At 37.2% G+C, this 6,412-nt stretch overlaps 1 long non-coding RNA gene across 1 annotated transcript; it reads right to left on the bottom strand.

Moving 5' to 3' along the window:
* Window positions 1-312: 312 nt before the first annotated feature.
* On the bottom strand, window positions 313-4,920 carry LOC127166066 (uncharacterized). Its single transcript, XR_007827849.1, has 4 exons — window positions 4,683-4,920; window positions 1,537-1,587; window positions 802-970; window positions 313-677 (listed from the first exon to the last, which is right to left on the bottom strand). It is a non-coding gene; the product is annotated as an uncharacterized LOC127166066 (long non-coding RNA).
* Window positions 4,921-6,412: the final 1,492 nt, after the last annotated feature.

The raw sequence follows: 6,412 nt of genomic DNA, 5'->3' as shown, positions 1-6,412 counted from the left end.
ATGGATTGTTTTTCCTTCTGAAGTATCAGTGAGCGTTTGAACCATATATGAGTCCCTCAGCTGTCCTCACTGTGAAAAGATGGATCTCAAAATGGATCTGTCATTGCTGGAAAGGGTTCAAATACATAAAAGCCTTAATTATGGTCAGACATTCTCAAACTCTCCATAAGTCACATCCTGTTTAAGAATATGAAACTCTAACACATTCATCTGAATCCTTGAAAATTTGAATATGTCAGAATTTGAATGTGTATGCCAACCAATGCCAGACGAACACCACAGCTTTCAACTGAGAAAAATGGCACACTGTTTAATTTATTTACGATCATTACAACAAATAAAACATTTGTTGTGGATTTATACAAACAGAAGCGCTACTGGATGTAACACTGCAAAGTTTCTTTAGGGTCCCAAACAGTAAGGCTGATCGACTAGTCTGTTCACTTTTATAATGGCTATGTATGACAAATGTAATTTTGTCCTGTAATTTAAGACCTGTTCTGTGTTCAGGTAACGGTAAATTGGAACATAATCAATACAGTGAAATAACAAAAGTGCATTTTACTTTTAAATGCATTTTCTCTGAAGATCCCTTCATGCTGAGCGAGTTGGTAAACAGCGAGCATACGTTTTATTTGAACGCTCATTGATTGGAACCTTCTGCCATTGCTCATTGTCTGAAATTCAACAAGGAGAATTGTCATTATCCGGCCTGTGAGAGCTCCCTGGAGGAGCAATCATGAAATTCACTATCGTACTAGTATTTGGAGCAAGCAGCATTGTTTGTAAAATACTGCTTACCTTTTTGGGAAGTGACTGTAGGTACTGTCCGGTTCGACCATTGGCGGCTCGAGAAACCTGTAATGAAGACACTTGGGCATGCTGTGGGTCTCCATCTCTTCTGTCTGTAATTCTGGACTATGTTCAAGCACCAAGCTTTAAGTTTTAAGGACTCAGACCTGTGCAGAGTCTGTAAGAAAGAACATGTTCCACCAAAGTTCATCCTGTTTTTTCATCCCTCACCACAACATCTCTCTCCCTGTGGAGTGCTTGTTTGTCATGGGATAAGGTTTTAGTAGCTCACTACTAAGCTGCACTACACTGCTTAGCTGAGCTTTAAGAGGGGTTAGAGATCATTAGCATCACGCTGTGGAGTCTGAAGTAATGCAGTACGATATCATTCATCTTCAATGGCTGAAATGCGTATTGTGTTTCAAACGCACCTTTAATGAGAATAAACCGCTCTTGTGAATAAGCTCAGAGGAAGTCTGTGTGATCAGAGATACTGACTGGAACAACATAAAACTGGGTTGGAGTCTCTTCTTGCTTACGGCTAAGCAATCACAAAGCAAAGTACGGTGCTTGTGGTTTGTGCTAGAGGCTTTTTCTTAACTTTTTTGTATTCAGGCTTTTTGAGTGATCCAAAAAAGTCAACAAAATAAACATGAAAAAAATACAACCAGACCTCCTCTGGTCGCATAATAACACTGTGTTGTGAGTCCAATTCTGTATAATCCAAATAAATCATTTACTTACCCTCATGCTGTTCCAACCTCTGTGTTTGAAGGTTTTAAGTTGTCATTCACCCTTTAGGGAATTCATTAAGAGAAATAACTGTAAACAAATATTTATTTTGAATTAGATATGTTAATCAGTTCAGTCCACAAAACTTGTCTGAATTGGACTGATCAGGTTCTCGAGTTCAGGTTCTAACAAAAAAAGAAATCTATGAAAATACCAAAAAAATATATAATAATAATAATAATAATAATAATAATAAGGTCAAGCAATTCTCATTCTCAATGCAACAACTGCAACCTGTTGTTTGTAAAACAGAAAACATTATTCTAGACAAGAACACAACATAGTTTGATAAGGGTTGAGCCCCCAAAGGCTAAAATCCTAGAACTGCCTCTAGTAACACTGCAAGATAACAGCTAAAAACAGATACTCATTGAGTCAGAGTCTGTGGGTTTTTGTGTCCTTTGGCTTTTTTAATCTTGGAAGGTAGTAAACAGTGGGGAAATGCTGCATGTGCAGCGCTGGTACCAGAACACATTACTAAACGGGCCATTTGTTATTTTGTAGGAGGCACACTTACTTTTCAGCTCATGATTTTTTAGACATGCACATGCTTAACTATATAAAAAAAACTACATAGGGAACAACGACAAAAACAAAACAAAACTGATCAATAAAATTTATGTAATAAATGAAAAACAAAAGGTCTCAAGAAATAGGATATTTTCTGTCCTGTTTTGACCACCTTCATTAGAGCGCTCCATCTGAATAGGCGTGACGAATTGTAAACTCAGAGGTAAATGCCCACTGCTATGATTGGCTAACAGTTGTGTATGTTTGATAGTCTACATTCTTCACAGACAGAAGCTGCTGTGATTTAGGTTAAAAACGCAGAAATACTCAGTATATATCAAACGATTTGTAATTACAGACAAAGCAACAGTGACCACAGAATAAAAATAGTTACTCACACTTGTGTGGTGCGAGATTACTGATGGATCCAATATAGTCAGCACTAGGGCTGTCACTAACATTATTTTGGTAATCAAGTAATCTGTTAATTATATTATATATATATATATATATATATATATATATATATATATTTTTGTAGTAATAAAAATAGACCTAAGTGAACAATAGCCTTTTAAAATGACTTAAAATACATATATAATAGCAATGATTCAATAATAATTAGTTCAGATAAAGTATCAAAAGCAAGTAATCATATGATTTTATTGAACAAAACTGAAAATACATAATGTATTATAAACAATAGACCTAATGTACTGTACATTATGCACCATAACATGATTGCAGAAGGTGTCAGTGGACTTACAATTGTTTTTACACTTTACTGCAATCTAATCCGTGTTTAAAACTGACTCAACAACATTTAATTCAAATGTTCACTTAATCTTTAATATTTGGCCATTTCTTTATAATAGAAAAGCTACAGGCACTGTAATTTTTTTTTTTTTTTTGAATATGTGGACATCAAAATATGTAAACTCAGAGTGAGGGTTTAAACTTTTACTTTGAAATTGCGACGAATAGTTAGCATATTGAGAAAGATATTGATGTATTCTCCTGTGTTTGTGCAGGCTTATAAATGATTTTCCTTACAAACCTGATGAAACTGTGCACATTCCCTGATGAATGTTATAATAAACCCAAACTCACAACAACATGCAGAGATGGAGTTTGAGATGCTCCACACATGTAAATAATGTAAATGAAATTATGTTTTAATAAGACTTTGGGATTAATGGCATTAATATGTGGAATGCACCACTTCCGGTATTTTGCCAATTACTCGACATGGGCAAAATGCAATGCAAAGTGCATGGATTTTTTAAAAAAATCAAATGCTTGAACAGAATCGAGGAATTGTTGCAGCCCTAAGCCAGCATAGCATCATCTTTTAGTCTCAGTCTTTCTGAAAATCATGCGTCGAATTGTGCTTTGTTCACTTCATTTTACTGCAGATTTGTTTACAAACAAACTTACTATTAAAAATAAAGTAGGGCTGTCAAACGATTAATCGTGATTAATCGCATACACAATAAAAGTTTGAGTTTGCCTAATATATGTGTGTGTACTGTGTGTAATTATTATGTATATATAAATACAAGCACATTAATGTATATATTAATGTATATATACATTAATTTGTGTGTATTTATATAAACATAATAATTACACACAGTACACACACATATATTAGGCAAACTCAAACTTTTATTTTATATGCGATTCATCGATTCATCAATCATGAATAATCATTTGACAGCCCTAAAATACAGTTCATCCACTCTTTCCTAATGTTGGGATCAGAAGGAAGGCAATGCAAAAAGTTTTTCCACAACTTGGCACTGCGTTTATCGTTTGGTTTCTGTGTAGATCTGTGTTCGCTTCTCTTGTTATTTACACAAAAGGCATGAATCGGTGGGTGGAGCTAAACAGGCAGTGATGTAGAAGCAGGCGTTGATCTTCTAGTGTTTAGCCACACTTTTACATCATTAAGTGGCACATTCCACAACCTGTCGATTTGGCAGATTGGCTTCAATTTAAGCTGTTAAGAAAGTTCTGAGTTCTAAACCTTAGAGTATGTTTTTATAATACAATGACCTCTTACATGTCAAAAGATCAGTGGAATTTTGATTTCTCCATTCATGACCTCTTTAAAGAAAAATGAATAATTTTAAAATTAAATATTGTGACTGTTAAACAGAGTAAAATCCATGGGGAAGATATAATAGTATGGCTTGACTGCATGGCCTGCACGTTATGGACACAATGCTGTGTTGTCCTAGATGAGATGGAGAAAAATAAAAATTCATTGAGAAATCTTTACCTGGGGGTTTTCCTTTTAGGTTACAGAATGGAAAAAGTCTCTGAAATACTGTAAAGGTGAGAAACAGAATCAGCACTTCAGATGTACACCAGAGACACAGGGCCACCACAAGCTCTGTGTTCTTCATCTGTTCTTTTGCATTACATTCAGAGCATCACACACAAACACATAAACTCTCACATTCTCTCTCTCACTTTCTCCCAAAAAGCCAGAAGCACACATTCGCACACACTGTAGAACATCGACGCACGCACTGTGATTAGTACAACCAGGCACAAGAGGAAGCCAAAAGAAAACCACTCACCGTCACCTTGGTGATTTTCCAGACGCCACAGGCACTGAGATTGCCTATCAATCACGGATAGTTTTCCCTTTCTGCCCCTATCCGCCTCTTCTCTTCTCCTCCCCGATCCGCCCATCCGCTCAGGTCCGGTGTACGGGTGGGGCGGGGGGAGACAGCGGAGACAAATAGGTCCGTATTTAGGGAAACAGAATATCAATAAACAGCAAGGGGAAACGCATCTACATCTCACCAAGAGAAGAGCCACAGGTCTTAAACAACAGTGCTGAAAAATGAGCCAGCCAGAGACCAAGAGAGCTATTAATCACATACTTGTCTGTCTGACACATACACACGCACACACACACACAAAGGTACCGCGGCGGATGCTTGCCTAGCCAATAAAGGAGGAACATAAAACGTGGCCCTTGTAAAGTCAATTTTCATAAACTACATCAAAGTGAGGTGGGGGTGACAAACACGAGGCGGATGGTTAGAAGAACATTTGTGTGTGTGAGGAATGAGGGTCGAAGGGCTCACGCTGCGAAACACGGACGTTAAACAGAGATTAACAGTCACGCGTTCTTTAAGCGGCAGCGCTGACTGATTGGCGTAAAAAACACGGTTGAATCTGCATTGCTAATGTGTCGCGTGCTTATGTAACACGCCGCGGCGTTCGCGCTCTCTCATCCCCTGCGTCTCTCAGTGTGAAATCCGAGCAGGTATGCATTATAATGAGCGCCTTCTGTTTACTCACCTGTCAGAGGAGGCAACGCCACAGGGCCATTTGATCTTATGGAGTTTCCAGGGTTGATTTTTTTCATTGCTTTCACACACCCTTCCCCCCATCGCAGCTTGTTTTTTATATTTTGAGTGATGTTTCCGGTAACTTCAACGTTAAAGGGATGGTTTGCCCAAAAATGAGAATTCTGTCATCATTTACTCACCCTCATGTCATTCAAAATCTTTATGATGTACTTTCGTTTCGTGTAAATATTTTCTGTAAAACATGAAACACTCAAAAATTTTGACTGTTTGACTTTGCTGGTTGCTTGCTTCCGTGCAATTATAATGAAAAGGACATGGTGATGCAGGGCTCCACAGTGCGACCATTTCAGTCGCATTTGCGACTATGAAAAAATATTTAGGAGCACCAGTGCGACTGACCCGATCAGCATATGTGTGTTTGCGCTGAGGGGAGCTTCAAAGTTTTCTTCGTGTTTTTGCAGCGTTGAGTAATGTATCACAGACATATCTCATGATACCTTTCATATACAAAGTTAAGAGAGAGTGTAAATAAGAGATTCATCGTGCAGTGGAGCTTTGGTTATTATAATGGAACTTTGTGAGACCGCGATTCCTTTGTAAATGTTATACTGATTTCATACAACAATTCAAAACACAAGAAGTTAATATTAAGTGACTTAAATTGTCTGACTAAAACAGTATTGCATGATTTTGCTCTATATCGTTGACGAAAATAGTTTGAAACAAAGTCACAGTTAAGGCGGTGCGCATCTCCATTTAAACACTACGGTGTTTCGTTGATGAATGAATGTGCATTTTTAAACGAATCCAGTGAGTTAGTGAATCAATTTCCCATTTATAAAGACAGTTACTTGCTTAATTCCTGAATGAATCAGCTGTTCGAATGAATCAAGTGAATGAATGAATGAATCAGTGACTTGCCGCCATCCAACTGGCAGTTTTAGTTTCATTTTTAAAGTATCTTTTCAGTTTTTTAAATCATTTAA

The sequence above is a fragment of the Labeo rohita genome, chromosome 5, assembly GCF_022985175.1.
Source record: "Labeo rohita strain BAU-BD-2019 chromosome 5, IGBB_LRoh.1.0, whole genome shotgun sequence".
NCBI lineage: Eukaryota > Metazoa > Chordata > Actinopteri > Cypriniformes > Cyprinidae > Labeo > Labeo rohita.
This window is presented reverse-complemented; position numbering and strand designations above follow the sequence as displayed.